The following is a 27,566-nucleotide window of genomic DNA, read 5'->3' as shown; positions in this document are numbered from 1 at the left end:
TGTGTGGAGTTTGCACGTTCTCCCCGTGCGTGTGTGAGTTTTCACCGGGTTCTCCGGTTTCCTCCCACATTCCAAAAACATGCATGTTAGCTTCACTGGAGACTCTAAATTGTCCATAGGTATGAATGTGAGTGTGAATGGTTGTTTGTCTATATGTGCCCTGCCATTGGCTGGCGACCAGTCCAGGGTGCACCCCGCCTGTCGTCAGAAGTCAGCTGGGATAGGCTCCAGCATGCCCCCGCGACCCTAATGAGGAGAAGCGGTATAGAAAATGGATGGAAGTCTTACTCTCTTAAAATTAATTAATTTTACTTTATTAATGCACAATTACTGCTCTTTTAATCTATTTTTGCTGTTGTTTTTTTTTTTAGTTTAGTTTTTAGTTTCAGTTTTTTTTTTGTTTTCTTTATCAAACAATAAGAAATAAAAAATATGCTAATGTGTCTAATACTGTAATATTGCTATTTAGATCGATCCGCCCACCTCTATCATGGGGTTAGGGAATCCGCTTGATGAGTCCTCCTTTCTCCAATCCTGATTGGTCCGTACGCCCAGCCTTGTTTCGCCTGCATTGGCCCAAAACCAAATCAATCAACGTGGTCATTTCCAGGTTGTCCCCCTCAAGTTTGAAACTTTTTTTTTCTTCTTACGAACAGGAATCAAGTTACACAGAGCTGACGGAGGGAAGAAAACACTCTTTGAATAATTCACACATCTGCTGCCGCTACACGGTCCCAGGACAGGAAAAGAGGGACGACTTCAAGCCGAGACGCAACAAGCAAAAGGCGGGCAGGCATGCTGTGAAACACCGTTCCCCGCCTCGCCGGGATGAAGAGCAAAGCCATTTAGTCGATACGTTTGTGTTGCGCCTGGCGGAATCTGAAGGTGAGCTCCGAGCCTCGATCCTGTTAACAGTTTTTCATGGTACATCACAACTCAAATGTCAACTTAAACCTATTTTTGACGCGACCGATTCATTTCAGGAGAGGCCTTGTTGTGTTTTGTCACTGTTTTGAAAGTTAAAGGTGGTTTCTCAGCATGTCAACGAAGAGATAACCTGGAATGGAAGTATTTCATAGCCAGGGTCGCTGCAACTGCCCCTCAGCTTAGTTGTACACAAAAACACCATGCAGTCATACGGTGTTAGTGTGGATGCTGAGAGTCAAGGAAACACACTGCTTTAATGCCGTTTGTGTGTATGCCGAAAACACCGCGTTAGCTTTTATTGTGTGAATGCAGAGAGTTGAGCATTCACACCGATACAGTCATGTTAGTGTGATTAGTGCTGAGAGTCGGTCGTTAACACGGGTTTTTCTTGTTGTGTGCTGAGAGTCGAGTATCCACCGTAGTTCCTTTTTAAAAAGCTTTCTCAGCATTCACACAATTGCAGCGTCAAACTTTATTGAGCGAATGCTGAGAGTCAAGCTTTCACACTGGTGCAGTAACACTAGCGTGAATGCAGGCAGCCGTTCATTAACATAGGTTTACATGCTGAGAGTCCGGTATCCACACTAGGCCTTATTAAAAAGTTTTCTCAGCATTTACACAAATGCATTGTCGACATTTATGGTGTGAATGCTCAGCATTCCCACACTGATGCTGTTGCCCAACTGAAAATGTTGTTATTGTTCGTATGCTTGGAACAAGATGTCTTTCTTTTTTCATGTTATTGTTTCTATGCTTGTTGTGCCGGCTCATTTCTTGGGTGAATGCTGAGAGTGGAGCGTTCCCGGCAGATTGCCTTTTGTTTTTTGTTATATTGTTGTTTCAACAGCTCATTTCTTGGGTGAATGAATGCTGAGTGTCCAGCATTCACACTGATGTTGTGCATCCAGCAACTGTATTTCTGATATCTTTTATTGGTGGTTTTATGATTGTTCAGACCTTGGCATGCATGAATGCTGGGTGTCAAACATTCGCACTCATTGAACTGAACGAATTCTGTTACTTGTCTGATTAACGGCCGACTATAGATGAACACCTTACACTTTTTTTGAGAAGGCTGAGAGTCGAGCCTTCACACAGTAATGCCGCTGTGTCAGCAAAACACTTTACGGTGTGAATGCTGAGAAGTGAGCGTTGGTATTGATGGTGTCGTGCAATGATATTCTTATATTGCTGTAATTATTGTTTCCACGACGTGCATAAACATCTTATTGTGTCAATGCTGAGAGTCAAATGTTGGATTTAATGCATCAAAAAGTGTGTGAATGCTGAGAATCAAGCACTCTTATAGGGATAATTTTTATAATTTTCGTTTTTTTCGTTTTAAGTCAGTCAACATCAAAGACGTATTTATAAGTGTTTACAAACCCAAACGCCCGATCCCAAAGACGTAGTTGTCGTTTTTATTTTTGTTTTTTTTTTGCGCGAGAGGCAAAAAGAGGTGACGACGCAATTGCATACTAAAGGATGTCCCTTTTTTAGAGCAGTTTTAAGCCATAAAAACGTCCACAAGGTGGCAGAAGCGCATTTGATAGGCGCTCAGCGTGGCTCCTTGCATGTATTAACAGCAAGGAGGAAGTGTGAGAGCGTGGAGGAGTGTAGCATGCAGAAGGTTACGCCTTGTAGGGACATCTTAACGCATGCACATACACACAGTTTACTTCCAAATGTGCAAACTGTAAATAGTTCATGGTGTCATATTTGTAAATAAATTGTTATTTTGATGTAAAACAACCCTTTTTTGCGTTGTTTATGTTGTGGTATTGTTGTTTAGATATTTGAGCCGTCACAAAAGCATTAAAGTTATGCTTGAAATGTATCGTTTCACAAAAAGCTGTTTTTCTAGCTTTTTTTTTTTTAGTCAGGAACTGATTATTTCCTGAAACTAACCTACTAGTATGTTCTACTGCTGATTACTAAAGAACGGAAAAAGGTAGAAACCAACTTTTGTTTCTGATGAAAGAGGGGAGTGTAATGTTTGTTTTGGTAGGTTCCATGTTTATATAACCATACAACACAATATTCCGTGTGCCTTGGAAGATCAGTCAAAATCATCTAAAATACTACTGAAGGGGTTGAAAATGGCTGGGATTGAATGCGTACATTTTTTAGAATTCCATATAATACCGTTTACTCTTATTTTACCAGCATCGTGTGTGCTTTCGGGTTGTCCCTTTTAATTAAATGTAAAAATCCTTACATTTATTGATGCAATACATCGCGCTCTTATTATGAAGGGTTTTGAGTGTCTGTTGATGGTTAAGACGAGCCGTGCAGGGATACACGTGTCTTTTTTTTTTTTTTTTTTTTTTTTTTTTTACTCGGCGGGCATCGTAAAACACTCGCTTACATTAAAGCGGTAAAACGCAAAACGGTGTCAACACGCTCATCCAGCCTGAGTCGCACTAGCATGCGCTGCTAAACTAGCTAACCCCTGGTTTATTTCGAGAGGGGGCGGCGGGTTGACGTTTTGGGATGAGATTTCTCCACGGTTGAGCGGTCTGCCAGGAAAATACTTCCTCGCACAAACGTTCCTTCTCCTCACGTTGACATCACTGCATTCACATTATGTCACTCTCTGCGAGATTCCGCGTTTAGCAGTAACTTCCGTTTTTATTGGCCAATCACGTGATTCTGTTAACAGGGGAACCGTAGGCCCTACTCTTAGTGATGTAGCTGGGCGTCCATCTCCTATTTTCCTATTCATCTCTTAATTTAATAGTGCCTAACGACTTTAAATATGTGAAAGCCGAGCTGTGCATTCACACCGATGCTGCTTTTTGGCCAAAGTTTTATTTTTGACCTCTATCCTTCTTCTCATTAGCCTGCTTGCTACGCCACGACATTTCCTCCAACGCGTTCAAAGATATCAGAGGAAATGTTTTCCTTCAAAGAGTAATGATGTCTTGTTGTCTCACACACACGTACACACGCAAAAAAAATGGATCAAACATCAACGTGGCGCTCAGATGTCATTGCTTACCTGCTTCCGGTCCCTTGACGGCGTTGAGGCTGTGAAGTACTAACCAGCCACTGAACAGAACCGTCTTCAGTTCAATATGTTCTCTGCATTTCTCAGCATTTGCATGCCATTTCTGAGGGGAATTGCATTTTCCAGTTGGATAATAAGACTCAGTCATGTTCATAGCAGAATTTGAATGTGAGAGGCTAATAAGAGAGAGAGAGTCTTGATATGTAGGTCTGGACAACGAGTTCTGGGAGCAAATGTCATGCAGATGATTGGGAAATGGATAGAAAATGGTAGAACATGTTACGTCTGTGAATACTGTCGTTCATCCAGGTCATTGTATTCTCAGGTCACTGATTGGATCACACAGGGCTTCCGCTACATGTAATGGATCGTGGCGGGGCGCCACGGCTCAATAAAAGCCGCCACACCTTGGAAATGAGGTTTTTAATTTTGGTTTTAAGGTATGTTTACATATACACTAAGTCCCCAATGAACAAAATTGGTTCCAGATGACCGTTCTTAAGTGGAATTGTTCTTAAGTAGGGTAAAAGGTAATATTACCAATGATATACTGTAGGTACTACATGTATGTGTATACATATACAGTATGTATGTAGATATGAGTTTGGATGCAGTAGTAATATTAAACCAGGATAATTAATGAGAAAAAACAATAATAAAAGTGATATAATAATACGTAATGATAAATGTTATTTACCTTTGAAGAGGAGTGGTCCAGCATACGTCGTTGTGGAGGAGGAGGAGGAGTTATTGAAAAAAAGGACAAATGGTGGTGGTGGTTAGACTCTTCTAAAAGAGGTAGTGTTCTGTGGGTGGTGTAGAATTAAGCAGGCCTATTAACTCTTAATAAACTTTAATCACACGCTCTGTCCGGGTTGTACAATTTATCTTTCCATTTAGCTTTACACTGTATCTCCCCAATCTAACTCTTCCTCTGTTGGTCCCATTAGCAGTGTCACAGTGCCCTCTACTGGTCAAGCATGTACAGTAGCAGTATAAATACTGATTGAGCAACTGACTACAAAGCAAAATAAAATAAAATAAAATATAGACCAGTCGGCTTGTGTTCGTATGCGCGGTGTTCGTAAGTTGGGGACCTAGTGTACATGAAATGACCCTATCATAACCGCAATATTAGCAGTAACCCGGTTGCGCGCGGCCATGTAGACACCAATAACCCTTTTGGGAAAAACTGAATATGCTCATATAAACCCTGAATATTACCCCTGGGTTACTCCCTTTCTATCTCGAAAATTGGGTCATGTTTACGCGTATCGGGATATCCCGATTGAAAGGAACGTTAATTTGTGTTTTGTGTATGTTCTATTGGAAAGGAATCTTGTGTCTTTGGCAGGAACTACTTGAAGTGTCAACTACTGGTGGTGGGCCCGCCGTGCCGGTGTTGTTGTTCATTTTGGATACAGGAAGAAGAAGCGGAAATGACGCGCATTGCGTCATGACGTTGTCCGTGCTGCGTTTTTGGGTGGGTTTTTTTCCATGTCACACACGTAAACGGGTTATTCCAAATTCAAGAGAGTTTTATTGTCATGTGCATGGTAAAACAGCAGTTATACCATGCAATGAAAATCTTATTCTGTTCATTCTCCCAAGAAAAGAAAGAAAACAAATGAAAGAATAAGAACATAAGAAACATAAACACATAAACATATATACCAATAAATTAAGCAACAACAACAGACGAGACATTAATACAAGTAAATAATACAAATAAATAAATAAATAAAGTGCTATGAGTGTGTGCGTGTGTTGCGTGCGGCGTGTGCGAGTGCTTCGTTGAGGAGCCTGATGGCCTGTGGGTAAAAACTGTTTGCCAGCCTTGTGGTCCTGGACTTCAAACTCCTGTAGCGTCTGCCTGACGGTAGGAGTGTGAATAGTGAGTGTTGTGGATGTGTGCTGTCCTTGATGAGGTTGTGTGTTCTTCGTAGTTGGATAAAGGAATATAGAGATGTGGTCAGCCTTTCCAAAGTGGGGTCTTGGAACAGCCTTCAAAGCACCTTTCATGTTGCAGTAGACTTGGTCCAGGATGTTATTTTCCCTTGTGGGAAAGCTCACATGCTGGTAATATTTGGGGAGGACAGTCCTGAGGTTACAGTGGTTGAAATCGCCAGATATAATAAATACAGCGTCTGGGTGTTTGGTCTCGTGTTTATCAATGATGTCATGCAGGAGGCCTAGTGCATTAGCAGTGTTAGCTCGTGGTGGGATGTAAACAGCAGTTAAATGCACAGCGCTAAACTCACGAGGCAAATAAAAAGGTCTGCATTTCACCATCAGCAGCTCAATGTCCTGCGAGCAGTGCTTTTCCATCGTCTGTACGTCTGTGCACCACCGTTTGTTTACGTAAACACAGACGCCGCCACCTCTGTGTTTACCAGACGCTAAAGTCCGATCTCCCCGGTAAGCAGCAAATGATTCCAACTGGATCGCCGAGTCCGGTATATCCTCCGTCAGCCAGGTTTCTGTGAAGGTGAGGACACAGCATTCCCTGATCTCACGTTGAGCTGTAATCCTTGCTCGTAGTTCGTCCATCTTGTTTTCAAGAGAGCGGACGTTGGCTAGCAGCAGGCTTGGTAGCGGTGGCCTCGTCGCTCTAGCTTTTAGCCTAGCATGCAGGCCGGCTCGCTTGCCTCGTTTACGCCTCGGATGCTTTGCTCGCCGGGTATTCAGCTCACCAGGTCCGCAGGCTGCTGCGTTCTCCCGGCGCAGAAGAAAGGCAAAGTCTGAGAGGCTAAATGAAGGTTCATGGTGAACCCTGCCGATGTTCAAAAGTGTCTCTCTGTTGTAATGTACTGCATGAGTGTGTTGAATGTCCAAAATGAACAATAAAATAGCAAAAAATAGAAAAACACGGGAGAGTGTCACAGAGACGTCTGCCACGGAGGGCGCCATCTCACCCTGTTTCACAAAGCGGAATATTGACCTTAACCCAAACATTGACTGCATGTAAACGTCGTGAATGTTAACTAATACAGCGTTTGAATAGACACATACAGCATGCTATATCAGGGGTGCCAGTTATGGCGAAGGTAGCATTGGTCGCGTGTCACCTACATCATAACCGTCACTTCGTAGATGTCATATGATTCGCTCTTGTGCCACCGCCGCCGCCACCGCGGCAGCATAACAAAAGTGGAGAACAGATGTCGGCATCCCCAGACGGATAATGCAACTTTCATATTTAGTTATTCTGATTAGGGATAAACTAAGTGAGCGGTAAGATGCCTACGTCTGTAACAGAAGCTATCCGTTCACTTGGAGCGGCTACTTATGTACAAAAAAGTCAGTCGTTTCATTGCTGCGCTTCACGTCATGAAATGTGTTTTTCTCCAAGTTGGTTTGTTAAACTACTATTTCACGACGAATTGCTCACAGCTCTTAAATATGTTGCTTTGGCTGCATTGTCTTTTGCATAATCCTTTTCATTTCTCGTATACGGCAGTGGTCCCCTACCTTTTTTGACCGACGGACTGGCTTGTGTTCCCACAAATCTCCCGCGGACCGGTGGGGGTGAGGGGCTCGTACATTATAGCGATCTAATTTATCTTATTTATTTATTGTATAAAACTAAGACATGAATAACATCAAATTAAAAGCACAAAATGAATACCGACCCACCATCCAGCAGTTCAAGTTCCAGCCAAGTGTTTCCAGAGAGATGATGACATGGCTGTTTGACGTGTGTGGTAAAAGGCAGTGTGCTAGCATGAATTCACTTGAGACAAATGTGCACATTAGCACTCAGTAAGCCATCCAAACGTACCTTTATGCATTCCCACATAGTATCAGCATTTGACAACACATATGAGGTGAAAGAAAAATGCTAAAAATACAGTAGTAGTCTATCTGTGCGGCATGAGATAAAGTCAGCACACCCACAATGGACATGCGTCAAGTGAGACGGATGTAACAGAGAGAATCCGGCCACTTTTCAAAATAAAACATAAAAAAAAATGACATAATGGAAATTATTTTTTCTTTCTGTGCGGCCTGGTACCAAATGATGCCCGGGGGTTGGGGACCACCGGTATACGGTATCTGTAATGTTGATGGGCCAATGCTAACTGGACGTAATACACAGTGAACGCTACGTAGCTATTTTCACTGACATGTTGCTCTATTGAGGAATTATGTCATTATCTTTATAACCGCATTGATTTGAACTGTGAATTACTGAACGATAGCAACTATTTGGATGGCCTGTGAACTTTGAAACTGTGATCGTGAAATACTAATCATTAGTATTTAGTTTAGTAGTTGCAAAGTTTACCGCTTAGATTCTCTATATGCTATATGTTTTATAGTAACAGGTAGATCATTTTGATTGCGTGCACCCCTGATATACATGCAGAATGTACATGAATACTCTTATTTCTAAATAAATACATATATTCACTGTGTTCATAGTAGGAGGTAGATCTTTGGGTCATTATAAAAGTAGCTCGAAGGCTGGAAAAAGACAACCTGAACAGTCCAGTAGTTAGTTTTGCATTTGCAGATGATTTCTTTCTCAGGTTTTTGTACTTTTTAGAAGTTGAGGGTGTTTGCTTGATGGGCAAATATTTTGGACAATAGATGAGTCAGCCTGTTTGGGCTAGACATAATAGAGAGAAGATGCCAATATATTTTTTTGTATTATTATTTCACAAGGATGTTATGTTTCACATTAGGCGTTACAAGGAGCTCGCAGGAAGTGGAGGAAATGCAGAAAACGACTTGCACTCTTGCGAGTTTCAACTCCATAATAAGCGTCCTTGCAGCGGCAGGCAGGCCAATTTGCTGCCAAGACTAAAAGGCTAAGACGTATGTTTTGCAAACACTGATATGTTTTGTAACACATTGCAGTGTTTACAATGTAAAGCTCCGTTCCAGAACAAGGCTCAAGTGTGGATGAATGGCTTCACTGTGCAGCTGAGGGGGGTCTGGGCCCGCTTGCAGCCCACGTTATCAAGCACAGCCTCCGCAGACATGGCTGATGAATGATGGCTTTGGACTGAACTTTTTGCATTAGCTGCGTCATTGGTTTAAACGGTTAGGAGTTTCACTACCTCTGTTTCAATTTGCCAGGCTTTCTTTGTGTCTTTATTGTTGCTTTTAACAGCCAACAAAGCCGCAAGGTAGAACAAAATGTCACACAATAGTCACAGAAACTCATTTCGGGCGTCTGACAGTAATGACACAAATGTGAGCCAAGCATTTCAAAGGTAAAATTAAATTTCAAAGGAGTCTGTAGGGATGCTTCGTCAGGTTTTATGCCACTGATTCCGATGCCAATCACATGGATTAACTGTACGTTTTTCAGTTTATTTATGCTATTGGCCAGGGCCACCATTAGACAATTGCAAGGGCCCCTGGCAAGTAGGTAATTATTATAAAAATAACCTTTAGGGTGTATTTCTTTGTTTTGCCTTTATTTTTGTGAAACGATTTTTGTACTAGAGTGGTGCCTTTTTAACGTCATGAATCCATTCCAGAAGGTCTGACTCAAACCAAAACAGACTCTAACCAAAGCAAATTTCACCATAGAAAATAATGTAAATCCAATTAATCCGTTCCAGAGACCCACAAATTTTAACACTAAACACATTTTAATAGTAATAGTTTTACATGCAGAAAATATAATTACAAATGACAAATGAACATTGAACATCACTTTTACCTCGTTTTGTTTCGGAAAAATCCAACAATTAACAAAATAACACAAAATAAACACATTATCCAGGAAAAATATTGCCTTTTTTAATACAGAAAATGGGGGGAAAAAATAACTGCTAGCGGTAGTGACATCACGGAAGTGAGGCGGCGACGTGTGCTATGTGTGACTCGATGGGTTTGTATTATAATGGAATTGTGTCCATGTGTGGAATGGATTGATGTGTCGTTGTCGTGCTTTGAAGCACTTCATGCAAAGGGGAGTGCGCTGCTTGTCTGCAGCCAGCAGAGGTGCCGTTGATTCAGTCTCAACCAGTTTGCGATTGAATGTTATCTTGTGTTTTTAAATCTTATTTCGGTTTTATGGCGTAACCGTGCTATTTTACTGGCATGCTTTTATTTTTAAGGCGTAACTTTACAGGATGTGGTGCAGCGAGTGTTGCCAAGCAGACTGGAAGGTCGCAGTTGACTGAGGTTGTGAATAAAAAGCTTACATGGAGGAATACGCCTTCATTTCATGCAGTGGTGGATGCGATTTATAAAATAAATAAATGAATAAATAAAAATGTAAAAAGCGTTATAATGTTCGACCAAGTCAGTGCAACGTCAGTGTCAGACATGCACACCTCACCCTCCAATGCCTTAAGAGCTGTGCTGGGCAGTCAAATCCTGACCGTCCAGACTGGTTGGTGGACTTAACTCTCAATCTGTGGGGATTTGTGGACACGGGATCGAGCCACGGCAGGGTGCAGGGCTTCAACTACTGATTATTTCTTTAGTTGCTTAATCTGAAGCTTTTTGGATTCATTGAGTAATCACTTAGGCCCTAGGCTTTTCATGAAAACATAATTTGCTGGGTGATAATTGTCCTACAAATTATTGTCGATAATCGATATTATTGATAACATTTTTTGAGACTATGCTTTTTCTCTTTTCTGACCTATAAGTGTTGCTACAATGACGTATTCTCCTGTTAAACAATGCCAACGTGTCAGATAATGAGGTTTGCGCATTCAGAAGTGAGCCCTGAAAGCAGTTTTGGACGGCTCTACATGCTGTGTTCCACTGACGTCAACGCAACCCGGACTTCTTTATATGGACGTGCCCAGCACCCCCGCTCTGCTTCGCTCTGTTCACGGTGTTAGCACATCGAGCAATGGCACCCAGGAAATGTTTGTTGGGGTGTGCTTAAAGAGGCAAGCATCAGGCAGAAGCGGTTGGAGTTGCTGATTCCCGGAGAAAAATACACTCATCTGTTAACGGCACTTCACACGAGACTGTTTAGTGAACATGGGCCAATACGAAACCGGACTATCCTCCAAACTGTTGCTGAAGTCTGACGCCTTTCCAACGTTACTTGGTCGTGTTGAAGAGTCAGAAGAGCAAATTGTAAGTAAGAATTTATCAGTGTCCTAACTGTGTTTATTTTGTGTAAGTAATCAGACAAAAGGGGTTTGGCAGCTGTCCAGAAGTCCTCGGGAGCGCTTGGGAGTGTGACCAATCACAGCGGAGCGGGATGGCGGGAGGCGTACCTGGAGGAGGGCCGGGGGTGGAGTAAATTACACAGACTGTTTGTGTGGCAGGCAGGAAACACTGCAGGAAGAGGTGCAGAGTCGGCAAGATCTAGGAAGCTATCGTGTGTAGCTTCTTTATAGGAGTCCACAACTCAATACAAAGGCCCGAAAATGAGTATAATAGGTCCCCTTTATTTATATGGCATAACGATGAGAGTACTTTGTATCAAAAGCAATACACTTTAATTTCTCAAGAGTATTTAACATTGTAAGTAGAATGTCAACTGCTTTTAAATAAATGAAACAAAAAACATAATAAATAAAAAAAAACTCAATGAAAATAAAATGGACTGTCTCTGTTAAGAAAAAAAAACCTCCAATAAAAACAAACACACACACAGTATTGTAGTGTGTAGTTAAACTACAGTAATGTAGGAGGTCATATTTGAGCTGGACCACATATCTGTGGTGGCGGAGTAATGCAATGCTTCAACACGTCTTCTTTCACTTGGTTATACAGTTCAGGAATTGCTGTTTGTGACGTGCATGTACGTGTACGTTCTCCCAGGCAATTCCTACTGTCTGTCAAACACTTCTGACATTTCCCCAAATGGTGCATCTCTTTAGCGAGCGTCACTGACTGACTGTCGGGACGAAACAAAAGGGACTTCCACCTCCGTTTTAGGCGTGCATACAAGTTGGTTGTATCCCCTTCTTCCTCGTTACTACTTTCCAACAAATGCGACACATGATTTGTCGTGTTGATGTGCTCACCTTGCTCATTCTGTTTAAAGCCGAAATATTCCCACTGTGGCATTCGCCTTAGAAACCATCGCTTTTGTGCCTTCGTTCATGTTAGCCTATGCTTGCTCACGAGGCTAACTTGGTAGCCCCGCCTCCACATACAAGGACACAGCTCATAGGTCACAGATAGATGAGAGGAGGGTTCACTCCACTGTAGCACCAACGCACAGACAGCTGCAGAGTGAACCCTCTTGTCATCCAACCTGAAAGAAAGACGAGGAGAACAAACACATGCATGCACGGGTCAATTTATCGAGGCCGGCAACACTGATGGACTTAGTTGTTTGTTTTTTTTGGTTTGTTTGTTAGTTTTTTTTAATCGTTTAATTAATCAGTTTGTCGTTTATTGTGACAGACCTACACTAGACCAGGGGGTGTCCAGATGTTTTTCTAACGAGGGCCACATAGTAGCAACTTTGTACATCTGCTTTCATGGATGATTAAAAAATATTCACATTTGAGAGGCTGAAATCAGAGGATAGTTACATTTTTAAATCAAAAAATGATGAATGGAATAATTGTTGATTAATGGGATTAATTGGATAATCATGGAGTCGCGGATGAATAGCCGCAGCTCTACTTGTCATCTAACCATTAATGGTGGAATACTGTTCCCATGTATTGCAATTAAAGGGTGTACTTTAGATTTCATCCCTGGCTGCGTTTAATGAGCTGCGTGTCTTTACCGATATTAATGCGATATTTGCGCTGGAGCGTCCTCGCCATTCAGGCACAGCATAGTTCGGAAAGACAGTAAATAATCTGGCGCAATAACGAGCCATTAAGTCTAAACAGAAGCTGGTTGGTGGGTCTCATCTGAACGATTAGAGGCGGTCTCCGCTGAGCGTCTTGAGAACAGGACAATAAAGTCACGCCGCCGTATTGTCCCCGCGTGGCATTATTCTTATTAAAGGGCAAGAAGTGCTGCCGTAGTAACACGTGAAATAGCGTTGTTTGAGCAGAGTGCGCTCTGACTGAGGTAACTTATTGACAGTGAAGGTGTTTGGCCCAGTTTTACTCGCTGGTAAGGTTCTGCAGCTGGCCTCCAGTTTCCCTGGAAACCCCAAACACTCGCCCAAACAATGGCCGCTGCATTGTTTGGAACAGAATGAGCTTGAGATGGCAGTCAGTCCTCCATTACGCCACATCGCTTGGTTACGCAACTCTTATCAACGGCCGCGAAATGCCGGCCCGACTTTTACCACCAGCGCTGGTATTTTAATGAGCTGCTGCCATTTCCATACGCTTCTCCGCCACACCGTGCCCTCCACAAGTGTTGGAACAGTGAGGTCACTTTCTTTTGTTTTTGCTGTAGACTAAAAATGTTTGGGTTTGACATGGAACCCACCATTTTTTTTTTCATGTGAGGTGTGGTTTGTTTCCCAGGTGTGTCTTATTACTTTACTTATTCAATCAACAAATAGCACTGAATGTCCACGCTCAGTGTCTTATAGGATAGGTTTTGCCTGTGTAGACTGCATTTAGAGGTGAAAACAACGTGAAAACCAGAGAGCTGTCTATGGGTGGGAAAAACTGAGAGAAGATGCAAAACCAATCAGAGGCATCGCATGAACATTGTGGAACACAAAAATTAAGAGAAAAATGTTGTAGAGTGTTCCCTCGTTTATCGGGGAGGGTAGGTTCCCAAAATGGCTCGCAATAAGTGAAATCCGCAAAGTAGCCAACTTCATTTTTTGTACAATGATTCCATATGTTTTAAGGCTGTAAAAGCCCTCACCATACACTTTATATACTTTTCTCAGACAGGTAAAAACATTTTTATCACATTTCTCCCTCGTTTAAACACTTTCCAAAAAATGTAAACGTTCGTTTGAATTTTAATGATCAACACAAGAAATTAAGTCACTCACTCATATTTCACTCCTGTGACCGTGCCTGTTCGTCCTGGTGCCGTTCCGCTGTACTGTAGCGTTTTTGCATCCTTGTTGAAACATATTGCTGCAGACGAACCAAACATTTACTTACAAGCTAGCAAAAAGCTAGCGATGCGATGACCCAGGAGACATGGCAGGACACCACGAAGGAGATTGACAATAGTCCACAGCCAGTCAATCAATCAGGACGCAGACAACAATTGGCTGTGCAGACAGACGAGACAGAGAAGAGATAGACACTCTACTTCCCACAATGCAATTCTTCTTAAAGGGCCAGGCATGGCCTGTAACAGCGCTCATACGCCGTAATAAAAAACAAAACAAAAGAAGCACTAAAAAAAAAAACAGGGAATCCGCAAAAGGTGAACTGCGATAGAGCAAGGGAGCACTGTACTCTAACAAGAAAAAGTTGTAATTTTACACAAATAACGGAATATCATGAGGAAAAATAACGTCATTTTAGTAGCATTGAGTTGAAATATTAAAGAAAACAAAACGTCTATTTGAGGTTGAAATATGAGAAACAAATAAGACAAAATAATGTAATTTTGTTAAAATTAGGTTGGGGAATATGGTCACAATATTATGGGCATAAATAATGTTGTGAGAACTAAATTAGCAATAAAAACAAAAGCAGAAATGGGGAAAAAAACATTGCAATCTAACAAGAAAATGTCTTCATTTTACGAGAATAAACTCATAGTATTATGAGGAAAAATATTGTCATTTTATTAGCATAAAATTTAAAAAAAATTCTCACAGAATATCAAAAACGGAAAAGTTGCGTCCTTTCATTTTTCTCCTTTGTGGCCTTCGCTGGAAAAGGTTTGGGCACCCTTGCATGTGGCTGGCCATCGTTTTGAATTTGAATTTATAAACACCAGTGATTAGAGCGACACTTCCCGTGCAAGCTCCCCGCACCATTACAGAGTAATCCGGGCACAGTGAGGGGGAACTCCTGCTGTTGCTACGGAGACGAATACCCACCAGTCAACATGAAGCTAACTGTACCATGGTAAACAACCATGGTGAATGGAGTAACACTTGTTACTCTGGTTAAGTCTGGTCAACTTCCTGGCTAAAGCTAGCGATAACGTCAGGTTGTTTGTCTTATGAAAAAGTACACAGCCTTACGTTAGCTGGATATTTGAGAGATCCACGTAATTTGTCATACTTACCTGACTGGTTGGGAGAGGTCCGGCATAGCGGGCCAAAGACAGGGCACTCCGCTTCTCCTTCGTTGGTATTCACGGCTTCTCCTTCGTTTGTGTTATGCCGTCATATTTGCCGGTCAGTGGGCTGGTCGGTCACCGAACGTAGGCATCGAAATTAAAAAAAAAAAAAAAACGATCCTGGGAGAATCTGAATGTTAGTCCCGGTTCCCATCGATGCTCCATGCACAACCGTTGGCGATGTCATTGGCAACCTGCAGAGGGCAGGAGTGAAAGTATCACTAAATCCCTGGAAAAACAAGCTGAAATGTTGCTCTCTGGGCTCATCTTTCGATGTCAAACCCAAATGTTTTCAGTCTACAGCAAAAATAAAGGAAATAAAAGCCTCACTGTTCCAATACTTTTTGACTGCATGCTTCTCTCAGGATAGTAGGCGGCGTCGTCATCGTCATTTTTGGACTAACTTTCTAGTACGATGGCATTTTGAATACATTTTTTTAATCAATAATTTTGCTTAGATGCTGAAAGTGTACTTTTTGGCAATGAAATCTTTCTTCCAAAGAGAAATAATATTCCGACCGCCCTCTGGACAGATAAACATTAACTGCCTTGTTTAAACAGAAGAGAAACGGTACTCGTAAAGGCAGCGCAGCCGGAGGCTCTGAGATAGACCTCCTTTATATTTAAATGATATTTAAATGCACCAGCACACATTAACAAAGCAAAATAACCCCGGCCAACGGGTTCAGTCCTGCAGCTGATTCTATGATAGGTAATAGCATAAGACCCACCCACGGCAAGAATAAAATAAAAAAGGTTGTATTTCTTGGCTGCTCGACAGTTGTTTGATGATTCAATGATCAGCATGATCTTAAAGGTGCCATTTTGTGCTATTTTCTAAATATTTGAAATACGCCTCAAGTCCCACAATAGCGTACACTGGTGTGAAAAATTGTTAGCACCCTTCCTGATTTGTTATTTTTTTTGCATGTTTGTCACACTTAAATGTTTCAGATCATCAAACAAATGTAAATATTAGTCAATGACAACACAACTCAACACAAAATGAAGTTTTTAAATGAAACTTTTTATTATTAAGGGAGAAAAACAATCCAAAGCTACATGGCCCTGTGTCGAAAAGTGATTGCCCCCCCCCATAACTTCTATCAGTGTGGAAAAGGTTCTAAAGCCATTTCCACAGCTTTGGGACTCCAGCCAACCACAGTGAGAGCCATTATCCACAAATGGCCAAAACATGGAACAGTGGTGAACCTTCCTAGGAGTGGCCGGCCAACCAAAATCACCCCAAGAGCACAGCGATGACTCATCCAAGAAGTCACAAAAGACCCCACAACAACATCCAAAGAACTGCAGGCTTCACTTGCCTCAGTTAAGGTCAGTGTTCATGACTCCACCATAAGAAAGACACTGGGCAAAAACGGCCTGCATGACAAAGACAAAAGACAAAAACCACCAACATCCAGCAGCAACACAACATTTTGGCATGACTACCATTTTGATGAAAAATATACCAAACCAAGTCGACCATCTACCTCGAGAAGCGTTTGTTTGCCCTGATGACCCCACTTCCAGAAATGAGGCTGAGGTGCGAGCTAGCTCGTCATGGGTGGCGCCATGAACTATGAATGTAATTTTTTTTGCAAATTTACTGTTCACTTTCAACAAATCGAGCAATGTAGAAAATAATTACAAACAATATACAGGTATAACATATTTAAGGCAAGTTGACGAATTATGTCAGGGACCTTTTCAGGAGTGGGACAGGAGAACACAAAGCTATGCAACACTAGCATAGCCTTGTGACGCTACATGCTAACATTACACTCACATTTTAACAGCAAGGTTGCATGCTAGGTTAGCCTATTTGCTGAAGAGAAACAAAATGATTACATTTGCAGCTCCCATGTCTGTAGTTGACAGACTGACAGATGGATAGTTGGTAGACCTACAGACTATGCTTTAAGGTATGTAGTGAAGCCTGTTTTGTTTTTTTTTGACAAAGTTGTTCTCCATGAAATTGTTCACACATGGAGGGCTCAATTAGCTAGTAGCTCATGCAAAAGGAGCGAGATTTTGCGTTTATGACATCATGGAAAACCGGAACTTCAAAAGCAACTGTGTGAGGGAGATGGGAGATTTTTCTCAAGTTTGTGGTCATAAACAGACTCTTGGGACATATACAACTGGCGATGCAGTCCATCTCCGCTTTTCATGGGGGTTCCAGTCCAGACCTAACAGCGAATGGTGGAAAAAACGCAAGTAATTGAGACTCTATGTCAAAAATTAAATATTTTTATTAGACTCACTTGCCCCACCCTCCAAACCGTCCTGCCATTGTTCCCTCGCCACCCAATCCAGGTTTTCATCCCTAAATATGCCTCGTGTTTTTTTGGTTGGTGTCGTTGGTATCGTTGAAGATACCAGCATTTATCGGCTCGTGAACTGCTTGAAGCCACGGTTTGTACTTCTGAGCCGCCGCAGTTTTTTGCTTTAATGTTTTATTAATAGTAGTGGCGATGTGATAAATGATCAGGACAAATGTACAGGTGCAGTTTGTCAAATCCAACATTATTTGAGGTTAAACAATTAAATCTAAAATATATATGCAGTCGGCCCTCGTTTGGTTACTTGGTACCAGACCCGACCGCGTTCGGTGAATTTTTACGATTTAGGCTTCAATGTTAATAAATGGAATATTTTTGTAGTTAGAACATAGAAAACCTGTTTATGACTTTATATGGGTTTTAACATGATTAGAGCCCTGTAGACATGAAATAACACCCCTATAGTCACCTTTACACTCCTCTTATTCATTGTTTACGCCACATTGCAACTCTTATGCTGGAGCGACCTTAGATGGTCGCTAGCAAGCTAACCAGTCAGCCTCGAATTCTTATGAATTTAAGAAGCCAAAAACCTACCACTTCCACAATTGATGGGAGGAGAACCTTTTTTTCCACTCTATCATGTGGGACATGCCATGGCTGACTGAATGACTTCATGCAGTGTTAAGGTAATGCAATGTAAGCTAACGTGTCAATGTTTTGTCGCCTAGTCACCAGAAAGTGACACATCACTTGTATTTCAACATGTTTGGACTAACAATAGACCATAGTCTACCACCAAACAGCCATCATCTATTCATGTATTCACTCATTTTTGAAAAAACGCTATAAAGCGAGGGAGTAGGCTTGTCACGATAACTAATTTTACTGGTCGATAATTGTGCTGTAAATTATCGACGATAATCGATCATTTCAACCTTTTTTATTTATTTATTTATTTATTACTATATTATCATTATGTTTAGCATTCAGTGATCACTGTGTCATGTCACATTTGAGCCACTAGATGGTACTCAAGTGTAGTGTAACAGCACTTGGGAATCGCGGGGCGTCACCACTTCACATACCCTGGGTATCGCGAGCTCGCGCCGCCCTGCACTATACATTCACTTCGCCGATCAAACGCCCAAGCAAGCGGCAACCACCGGGATGAATGCCCCACAGCACATCCGCACTGGAACTGTGGCATTTGGCTTCGGAACTACCGTAAATCACGGTGTATAAACCGCACCTTTTTTCCACCTGTAAGAAGCAAAAAATCGGGGTGCGGTTTAAACACGATGACAGGTCTGTGACCAGACTCCGACTGAAAAATAATATCAGACAACGCTTCTACAACGCTTCAGCGGAAGATCACTCGTACTACAAGCCCGGTCACACCACCTGAACTTTGCTGTAGCGTTCCTGGAGCGGTGAAAACATTTTTTCACTACTCGTTGTTTACCACCGTTTAACAGAAGTTGGCCCCCGTTAAGGCAAGGCCGTATCCGCTCGGCCACCGCTGATGGTCCCTCCTACCGCTCCGGAAGTTTTGAGCTGCACAAAATATTGCGAGCGGTGAGGAGCGGCAAATTTTCCACCACGGCAAAGTTCATCACCGCTCCAACAACGCCCAGTCAAAGTTTGGCGCCGCTAGACGGAAGTTCGTGGACACTTGGGTCCGCTAGGCCAGAATTTGGATATAAATACGGGGAGAAATTGACCAGAAGCCCATTTGGGAATAGCCGTCTGTGGGTCAGACAGTTGCTTTGACTTTAGCGCCCTCTGCTGTACAGTTGCTGAAAATGCTTGTGTATGCAATTTCTTTCTAACTTATCTGACGGCTGCTGTCTTTATTTTCACACAGTGAAACCATCTCTATATGCACTGAAGCTAACCTAAGCTTCCATTAAAACATTGCAGATGACGTTTTTGAAATTGCTTAGTACCTTTACGCATGTTGATTTGAGATGAAAGAGTTGGCAAGCATTTATGAACTAAACTTTTTTTTCCCCCCCGCCGTGAGCCTGAAAATGGGGTATTGCTTTTGTGCTTTCATTCATATTAGCGTTTGCTTGCTAACTGCTAGCTAGCACTCTGCGTACTCAGTCACTATGTAGCTAGCCCCCGCCTCCACGTGCTGTGACAAAGACGCTGGATAGCTGACAGGAGGCTTACTCTTTCCCTTCATTTGACCATACAACCAATGCGCTCAGACACAAGCAGAGCGAACCCTCTTGACATCCAGCTTGTGTGCTACAGCGAGACGAGGAAACGGAACGGGCATACGTACATGTCGCACACGTCAATTTATCCAGGCGGATTATCGGGACAGGCCTTCGAGGTAGCGATGATTGAACCGTGATACTGCAAAGGACACCTGTGTATATAAACGATATTGATTATTGATATCATCTTAAAAAAAAATAAATATTGAGCATCCCTCCTTTTGATACTGCAGCCCGTTTAGCCGTTGAACAGGTTTGGTTCAAACTGCTTCCCGTGCTGGTTGCTTGTTGGTACAGTCAGAGTAGTTCTTTATTGCCATTGTCAGTTGAGGTTGCTCAAACTAGGAACTTTTTGCGGTGTGGTGGCGCAACATAACACAGGCTGGTAATAAAATAAATAAAAATAGTAAAACCATAAGGGCGTGCAAAATAAAAATACACAAAGTTAAAGAAGATTAAACAACGTACCGTAACACAATAGAGGATGAATATGCTAAACTTTGTGTGTACAAAACTGTTAAAACCACCAAATTCCACATGATTGACAAAATGATTTGCGGCCAAGGGCTAATTTATACAACACAACGGTGCGACCTTCCCACCCCGGCTGTATAAAAGCAAGCCAACTTAACAAATTAGGCTGTGTGGGCTGGAGGTGAGGGAAAATGAGTCATTATGTGACTTGAGCGGTGGCCTTAATTAAAATGTCCTTGGCTTAGACATCAGTCATCCTTCTAGCGCTAGTGTGTGTTTTATTAAATATAGTGCCGATTCTAATTATAACATAAATAATAATGCGGGTTTCAAACTTGGACTTGACTGTCAAAGAAAGGGAAACTGGAGTATAATGTGTGTGCATTTTAATGCAAGAACAAATGTCAGCGAGTGTTGTTTTGCCCCTCGGGCACTGTGGTTTATTATTATGATTATTGTTATTATACATGCATATTACTGACTGATGTTCCTGCATGAGAGCCATCAGCTGGCAGGCCAATGTGCCGCTCTTGTGTGTGCTGCAGGTCGTCATATCTTTGCGTCAACCTGTTGCAGCAGACCTCCCTCACTCGCCCTGCAGTCTATTTCCGTCCAAATCGTCTGGCTGAATGATTAATAAGCCAGCCATTATATGCCCTTGTTTTAATTATTAATTGTCAGCGGGAATATGTTAGATCCTGGAAAACGGTTTGGAAAGAAAAATGGTCCGACGGGGGAGGGGGGCACAGCGTCCGATGGAGAGGCCGCCAGTCCGTGTAAGGACCTGACAGGCTGCGTGGGAAGATGAGAGCAACCTTAAAGCATCACGCTGCATTCCAATCACGCATGTGCCCACACGTGAGCTTTTGATGCAACTGCGTGAAGTACGTAGATGAGTGCTGCACACATGTAGATCACGCCGGCTTACGCAACGCCTCAAATCCATCCATGCAGACGGCTGTGACAAAAGTTAGACAGATGAAATTTCAGCCCGCTCCGGTCCCGGTGTCCCGCTGTTGATACAAGCGAGGCTGCTTGGAGTGGTTACTTGTGAACACAAAGCACGGATGTACCTTTATATAACAGGCGGGATTGTCTATTGTTTCTCTCCCAGCGGAGGGGGGATTATGTCATACAGCCGGGGCAGAAGCTGTGGAGGGAACTTTCCTCATTCAGGATTTCTCACGGCAACTTTATTGTCATGTGTGGTCAGGATCAAACATTCACACCCACTCTCAGCTCTCCATTTATCCCGCACATTAATCCCTCAATTTGAATTCAAAGTCCAGTACAGTGGAACCTTGGTTGGTGTCATGAATCCCTTCCAGAAGCTACTCTTTCTCCCGTGTCTTTTGCCGTGTTTGTCGCATTTTTGCTGGATTGAAAATTATGTTGAGGTCGTCGGAGAAGTAAACAAGGAGGAGTTCACATACTCTTCATATCCAATCTTTTATTGTTCATAGTTCATATTGCTGTTGCAATTGGACTACCCAGCATGCCTTGCGGGCATTTGGAAATAAGTTTTAAGTCACGTGTTATGTTTCGCGCTTAGTTGCTGGTTTATGTGATGCGTTAACGTGCTGTGGATGTGTCGTGGCTTCGTTTCGTTGCACCGTGAGCAAGTATGTTGTTGTGCTTGATGCCACCTATATACAGACGGGTCCTCCGCCAGTTTGGATGACGTTATTGAGTGCTAATGCGCATATTAGCTCATTAGCTAGTTAAATCACACTGCCTTTTACCACACGCATCAAACGTCTGCTGGAGGATGGTGGGTCTGTGTTCGTTTTGTGCTGTCTTGTTACTGTCTTTAATTCTTTCATTTGATGTCGCTACTGTTTAACCAAATACATAATAAGTAAATACGTGGGAACATGAGCCGGTCCCTGGGTCAAACAAGGTTGGGGACCGCCGCTGTAACCCACAAACTAGCCGAGACTGAATCAACATCGCCTCTGCTGGCTGCAGCCAAGTAGTGCAGCCATGATGTACTTGAAAACAAGGTTAATGGCCAATCAGTTGGACTGAATTGTTGCTCGTAAATGAATGGATTGTTTATATTGCCTCAGGCTTTCCGAGTGAGGCTGCCTTTGAAAGGTTTTGATGTTTAAATGAAACAGCCAACGTGGAAATATTGTGCGGCTTGTGTATCCGTTTGGCTTCTTGACATTCTGGCATTTTCTATTTATCAGGCTGCTTCTTTTTATGCCTGCATTTCTTAAGCGTTTTTGAAAAGATGCTGAACAAAGGATGAGTAATTTTGTTTTGATACACCTGGGGAGATGAAAAAACAAGATTTGAGCGGACTTTAATATGCAGAATTCATCCGTGAGCAGAAAAAAAAGGTTGCTGTCAGCAGCTGATTATCGGCTTGTTTGTGTTTTGCTGCATAATCCCAAAGTGATTGATGACTCTTCACAATGTTTTTCAACGCTAAATCCTCCGCGTTCGCGATGCCAGGCCTCGCTCTGCTGACGTCTCTTTCAGGGTCACGGCGCCTGCCGCCCCGGCCCACGTGACCCGTGGTCCCTGAAGAGCATGCCAGTCGTGACACTTTCTGCTGCCGTCGACCAAAGTACTTGTCAAAAAACACAAAAGAGAGACAATACATGATTGATTTTTTTTTTTTACCCTGATGGTTTATCAGGAGAGTCCGTGGCCCCCCTTCCTGATTTCTTATTTGTTTGCATGTTTGTCACACTTAAATGTTTCAGATCATCAAACAAATATTAGATATATTCAATATTATATCTAATATTTTAATGTTGTCTAATATTATTAGACAACACAACTGAACACAAAATGCAGTTTTTAAATTACCCCCCCCCCCCCCCCCCCCCCAACCCCGTTAAAACATAACTAACTGAGATGAATTGAGATCTATCAGTGTGGAAAAGGTTATAAAGCCATTTCTAAAGCTTTGGGACTCCAGCCAACCACAGTGAGAGCCATTATCCACAAATGGCCAAACATGGAACAGTGGTGAACCTTCCCAGGAGTGGCCGTCCAACCAAAATGACCCCAAGAGCGCAGCGATGACTCATCCGAGAGGTCACAAAAGACCCCACAACAGCAACAACAACATGGTGTTCAACTCGTGCTCAACATCGTGTTCAACAACATCCAAAGAAGTGCAGGTCTCACTTGCCTCAGTTAAGGTCAGAGTTCATGACTCCACCATAAGAAAGACACTGGACACAAACGGCCTGCATGGCAGAGTTCCAAGACCAAAACCACTGCTGAACATCCATCCATCCATTTTCTATATCGCGTCTCCTCTCTAGGGTTGCGGGGGCATGCTGGAGCCTATCCCAGCTGGCTTCGGGCGACAGGCGGGGTACACCCTGGCCTGGTCGCCAGCCAATCACAGGGCACATAAAGACAAACAACCATTCACACTCACATTCATACCTATGGACAATTTAGAGTCACCAATGAAGCTAACATGCATGTTTTTGGAATGTGGGAGGAAACCGGAGTACCCGGAGAAAACCCACACATGCACGGGGAGAACATGCAAACTCCACACAGAACCACTTATTAGCTTTAGGGGGCAATCACTTTTCCACACAGGGACATGTAGCTTTGGATTGTTTTTCTCCCTTCATAATAAAAAGTTTCATTTAAAAAGTGCATTTTGTGTTGAGTTGTGTTGTCATTGACTAATATTTACATTTGTTTGATCTGAAACATTTATGTGTGACAATCATGCAAAAAGGGGAGGGGGGCAAACACTTTCACACCAGTGTATATTGTCAGCAGGTATTACGAGCGTGCCCATCCTCCAAGTGATACCTGCTGACATGATGGAGTGGGGGCGGGATCTGCAGCAGGATCCAATTTCTGCCCTTTCCTCACCTCTCAATCTCCGCAGGTCTTTGATTGACAAGCGAGCGTGGCCAGCGCAGACCGAAGGCGCTTCTTCTGCTTGGTCTCCGTCAAACTACCTCAAAATACGAGCAGCCACGAGCGGGTTTGTTTATTGTTGGTGTTTTTTTTTTTTGTTTTTTTTTGCTGTGTCTTATTAGGTAGTCGTGTTGTTTTTGGCACTGCTACTTGTTTTCCTTGCCTGACCTGTAAACCCGGCTTTCACACCGCCTGGAGCAGGCCGTCTGCACCTGCATGAGTCTGTGACCCGCTTTGCTTCACCATCACAAGACACCCATCCCACGTGGGAGGAGGTCAGGCATCGCCTCCAGGAGTCACGTTTCCTGAGCTATACCTTGGCTGCGTGCGTTACAGCGGAGGGGCGTGGCGGTACGCCATCATGACGTAGAGAAGACACTGTGAAGCCAACGTGCAGACACTCTAAAGTGGACAATGGAGACAATGGGGACACGTGGAGACAACATGTCATTAAATGGCGATTGCGCTGAAGAGAGTTTATTTATTGGGCGTGGCTCACAGAGGTTTCTTACAAAAGTCAAACAATATTGTTGGTAACAAAAAAGTACATTCAGCAATGCTTTGGTTGCATTGTTTGTAATGCTTTGAAGAGCTATTTTTATAACCATATTCAATTCCACAAATTCATGTTTGTAAAAGCTTATTATAAAAAAAATAAAAAAGGATCGGGATCGGATCGGCAAGACCAAGGGTGTCCAATGTGCGGCCCGGGGTCCATTTGTGGCCCACGGTTATTTTTTTTATTGGCCCGCGGCACAAATTCTAAAAAATATCATTGAACAAGAAAACTAGGAAAAAAACAAAAGTGAAAAAACAGCAGTAATCTTACAAGAATAAAGTCATTAATATTAAGAGAAAAAATTTGTAATCTAAGAAGAAAAGCCGTAGTTTTATGAGAATAACGTTTAATGTTATGAGGAAATATAACTTTATTTTTTACGTCAGAGGTTATAATATGTAATGTTATGGGAATAAAACCCAAATATTATGAAAGGAAATTCAAAGTAGTCTGGGAAGAAAGTCATAATATTGCAAGAAAAAAACAGCATAAATGGAAAAATCAGTAGTAATTTTACAAGAATAAAAATATTACGAGACAAAAGGTGTATAGTAACTAGAAAAACGTAACATTTTACAATAATAAGCTTGTAATATTGAGGAATTCAATGTCACTTCAGTAGCATAAAGTTTTCCTTAAAAGGGTTGGGGGGGAAAGTTGAAAAGGTCAAGCACAGTGGAGACACGTACATACATAATAGTAGTAGAAACACTGAGGACATAGAGGACACGTTAAGGCATGGGGAGACGTGGATGAGGACATATTGCAGACATTGTAGACAGCGGAGGAAAAAAAGGGATACTGAGACACAGATTTGTGAATATTTTGTCACACCGGGGACATAATGGAGACACCGTAAAGGAACAGTGGGGACATAGTGGAGACACTGGAGAAAAGACGAGACACAGTGGAGACGTTGGGGAGTGGAGGGACATGGTGGAACTTGCGACGTTCTGGTTGACATTGTGGCCATAATAGAAGAAGACATATAGAGAGCTTATGGACACGTGGACACCGGGGGGGGACATCTTTGTGACTTAGTGGAAATATTGTAGGTGCACTGTGAAAACCCTGAGGGGACTGTGATGGGAACCGTGTGTGTGTGTCTGTGGAAGGGGGCGGGGGGTGGGGACATTGAGGTGACGCTTTAGATTTCTTGTGGAGTCATTGTTGGGTCACTAGTGGAGACAATGTGGTGATATCGTGGTGGAAGTGTGGAAACATTGTGGAGACACTGTATCAGCATTGCAGACGTGTGTATTTGGCAGTCGTGCTGCTAAGTCACCAGGAAATAGCCTGCATCCAAAGTCTTTTCATCATTCCTAGCGCTGGTCCCACAGGGACCTTTTTTTTCCTCATGAAGTCTTTTTCTCGCCATCAGGACATGGAGGAAGGGAATCCATGTTGAGTCTCATTGCATCTTTAAAAGATGGATCCTAGCATAACAACTCGTAGCTGCACAAAAAAATCGAGAGAGAAGGAATTGCAGTCTGGATTCACACTCAACATTCAACATGCCATCTCAGTCCTACACCACTTTCAAGATGTCCAATTTTAGAAAAATATTACTTGATAACAAATGCATCCATTGTACTCAAGGACTCATTAGCATGATGAAAGACCAGTGCGAGTTGGTTGCACTGCCCTGGCTGGCAATCGTTCATCAGCTCGTGGGCGGAGCGATCGCATTGATGAATTGATTTGTCTTTATTCAACTTGTCCCAATCCGACATTGATATCGGATATTGGTACGACACCAGCAAATAAAATGAGTATCAGATACAGTATCAGATTATATCGGCCTGCATCTAAAACGTCCGATACAAGCGCTCCGATATAAGCGGTCCATTCCAGACTCTGAGAGCCCACATGATTAGACACAGTGTGTGCTACCGTGCTAACAAAATAGCAAGGGGTAGGCGTGGTGTCGTTAAAGTTGCGCGTTTGAAGCAGCATCACAAAAAACAGCATGAGGATGTTTGCAAGACCACTGAGAGGAGGAAACGCACCTCTGGCTCCCTCAAACAACCAACGTTGTCCGAAAAATTTGCAAAGTGTGAGAAACATCCACTAGACGGCACAAAGTCTTGAACTACAGTATAATATTAGCTATACTTAATGTATATATTTAACGATATACTTAACTATATATTTCCTCTGTTGGTGGCGAGTAAAGTCGTGTTTAAATGCCGACTATTGTTCTCTGTTTGAGTGATATCATACCTTTTCTAACATTCCACACTACATAATATGTCAAAAGTATGTATAATTTATGACTTTATTAGTTCATGCTAAAAGACTAGAGAGCACAGTTCTATCCGGTCCTGTCTAGCTGTCAAGGCATTGCCTCGTTTGCAACGGAACTATTCAGGTTGTCTTTGAAGATGTTTCACCTCTCATCCGACAGGCTTCATCAGTTCATGCTCAAGGACTAGATAGGACAGCCCTATCCAGTCCCATCTTGCTGTTGGGGCATTGAATCGATGGCAACTGGACTGTTCAAGTTGTCTTGGAATGCATTTCGCCTCTCATCCGAGCAGGGGTCATCAGTTCATGCTCAAAGACTAGATAGGACAGTCCTATCTAGTCCCATCTTGCTGTCAGGCCATTTTTTTGTAGAATCGTGCAGCCTTAATAACAAGACTTGGAAGTTCTCAGGGCATTGCCTATATCGCAACTGGACTGTTCAGGTTGTCCTCAAAGACGTTTCAGGATTCTTAGAAGATGTTTCGCCTGTCATCCGAGCAGACTTCATCAGACTAGATAGGACAGCTCGAGTCAGATGAGAGGCAAAACATCTTCTTAGACAACCTGAACAGTCCAGTTGCGATGGATTCAATGCCCTGAGAATCCAATGACGCAGATGAGTGAGAGTTGGAAGTGTTTTATGTCAGGCAACGACAAACACGGCCTCCTTTCCCCATCCTTTGTCTTTATCGTTCCTCAACAAGCGGCACCGTCTTGACAGCTTGGATGACAGCGGTCCCTGGCGAGGGCGCATTTAACGGAGCACTGTGAATCTTAAGAGACCAGCTTGTTTTTCTTAATGCAAACATGATCCA

At 42.6% G+C, this 27,566-nt stretch overlaps 1 protein-coding gene across 2 annotated transcripts in view; it reads left to right on the top strand.

Annotated features, from left to right (window-relative positions):
• Positions 1–628: 628 nt before the first annotated feature.
• Positions 629–27,566, top strand: part of tnfaip8l1 (tumor necrosis factor, alpha-induced protein 8-like 1) — a 48,625-nt gene continuing 21,687 nt past the window's right edge. Inside the window, exons 1-3 of one of the 2 annotated variants that reach the window (XM_054789058.1) lie at positions 760–885; positions 4,263–4,356; positions 5,292–6,425. The gene's annotated coding sequence lies outside the window, so the exon portion shown is untranslated. Of the gene's footprint in view, positions 886–4,262; positions 4,357–5,291; positions 6,426–27,566 lie in introns of both variants that reach the window. The other variant, XM_054789059.1, reaches the window with a different exon arrangement.

The sequence above is a fragment of the Dunckerocampus dactyliophorus genome, chromosome 10 (genome assembly GCF_027744805.1).
Source record: "Dunckerocampus dactyliophorus isolate RoL2022-P2 chromosome 10, RoL_Ddac_1.1, whole genome shotgun sequence".
NCBI classification, from domain to species: domain Eukaryota; kingdom Metazoa; phylum Chordata; class Actinopteri; order Syngnathiformes; family Syngnathidae; genus Dunckerocampus; species Dunckerocampus dactyliophorus.
The sequence above is the reverse complement of the archived record's forward strand: the minus strand, read 5'-3'. Positions and strand labels throughout refer to the sequence as shown.